Below are 1996 nucleotides of genomic sequence, written 5' to 3'. Positions count from 1 at the left end.
AATAAACATGAAACGTTTTTCCGACAAGATTCCCTCCAGACATGTGATTGTGAGGTCCTCTACTGGGATGTACACACATTTTCCCACTCCTCGTCCGTCAAAACAAGGTAAGCTTCTTTTTCCCATGTTTTTAATGTATATAGTGAAGTAGCTGTCCAGATTAGCAATGCACTGTTATCATTTTCATATTATTCCCCTTGAGAGTTCTGATTTATAAGCATTGATTTAAAAAAATGTCAGTCAGAGGGTTATAATGGTCATTCATTTGTTTAATTTCCTGGTTATAACTCCTCATTTGTAAATTTAAAAAAAAGTTCTGTTTCTCCAAGTCAAAGGATTCTTTCAACTTATCCAAGCTTTTTTTACGTGATTATCTTTTATGATCTGGTGAAAACCTTTTAACCTTTTGTAATCAAGACCTTGAATCTCAGGTCAGTTGTTTGGTACAAAACCTTGGTCATAAGCCAACCCGTTTAAGATTTGAACATCCTTGTTTAGTTTGTATGTTTTGATAAGCTCCTTCCATGTCCTTCCACAGATTTCACCCACAAGAGTACAAGAGTATTGATCGTGCATTTTGTTTTCTTTATTCAACTACACATGACAGTATAAAAATACGTTTGGGTAACATCTACATGATTATTTATTGTTTACCCTTTTAAGGGCCATTCCAAATTAAAGAATATATGTGGGCACTACAAGAATAAACTTCTATATATATATATATATATGCGAAGAAACTTGTAGTCAAAATAAAGACAGAATTTTCTTTTCAGCACCACGGCCAGGGAACCACAATACCTCCAATCGTGAAAGGTACCACTGTTCCCCCTGGCTACACTGTGGACTGTTCACAAAGACAACATGATTATGTGCTGGTGATGTGGCTCTAGGTGGCTACATGCATGCACAATCTCATGCATAATCACATTGTCAGCCTGGAGCCAGTAGGGGGGACATTGGTACTTTTCACGATTGGAAGTACAGCTGTTCCCCCAGAGAGTATAGGTACTGTGGAAAATAGGCCCGACCCCCTTCAGAGCTGATGAATTCCTCAAAAGAGTGTTAAGAGGGGCCACTGATGTACTTAGGAATCCATTTGACATTAGTACTCGTGGGAATCTCCCATTCGGGTTGATCTTCCTGCAACTGTATGAATGTACCGTGCTGCTCACAGCCGAAGTCAAACACATACTTCCCAGGGCCTGAAGGATTATTCTTGACAAAGTTTCCCTTGTATCTGTGGTTTGAGTAGATGTACTCTCCCTCGGATTCCATCTTCCCATTCTCCCATTTGCCTTTGTACTTGGCGCCTGTGCTCTTATAGTGGTAGGTGCCCTGACCATGTCTCTGATGTTTTAACCACTGTCCATCGTACGTGTCTCCATTGGGGTAGGTATAGATCCCACGGCCGTGCCTCATGTCATCAACCCAATAACCTTCATATTTGGAGCCGTCTGGGTAGTAGAAAGTACCATCCCCATGCTTCATGTTCTGGAAGTAGTTCCCCACATGTTTGGCTCGGTTCCTAAAGCGATAGGTTCCCAGTCCGTGTCTTAGCCCACCCTGATACTGTCCTTCATAAGTGTCTCCGTTTTCCAGCACAGCTTTTCCAAAACCATGCCTCTCCCCAGCCTCGTTTCTTTCTCCTTCATATTTCTGAATAATCTCTTCATTTTCCAAATCCTCCAATCCAAAGTCTGACATGTTTTTTTTTTTAAGGACGGAAATTTGGATTTGAAACAAAAAACATGAAGTTGTTATCCGTGCTCTTCTTCTTGTAGTTAAGTCACTTTTAATGAAGGTTGGCAGTAAACATCTTCTTTGGCGTTTTCTTCTTCTCCTTCTTTGGTGTTTTATGGCGGTTGGTATCCAAGTGTTACATTACCGCCAGAGCACAAAGGTGCATTTACCGCCATCCACCAGATTCAAAGACCTGTTGTTGTTTTGTTGCTTTATGACATCTCATCAAAGCATTATCATTCTAATGATGATG

The 1996-nt window shown here is 40.5% G+C and overlaps 1 pseudogene; it reads right to left on the bottom strand.

Annotated features, from left to right (window-relative positions):
- Positions 1-851: 851 nt before the first annotated feature.
- Positions 852-1707, bottom strand: LOC140364952 (radial spoke head 1 homolog; annotated as a pseudogene).
- Between the last annotated feature and the right edge of the window lie 289 nt (positions 1708-1996).

This window comes from Eucyclogobius newberryi, unplaced genomic scaffold (genome assembly GCF_026437365.1).
Source record: "Eucyclogobius newberryi isolate DKJ021-1_F unplaced genomic scaffold, fEucNew1.0.hap1 SCAF_18, whole genome shotgun sequence".
Lineage (NCBI taxonomy): Eukaryota > Metazoa > Chordata > Actinopteri > Gobiiformes > Gobiidae > Eucyclogobius > Eucyclogobius newberryi.
The sequence above is the reverse complement of the archived record's forward strand: the minus strand, read 5'-3'. Positions and strand labels throughout refer to the sequence as shown.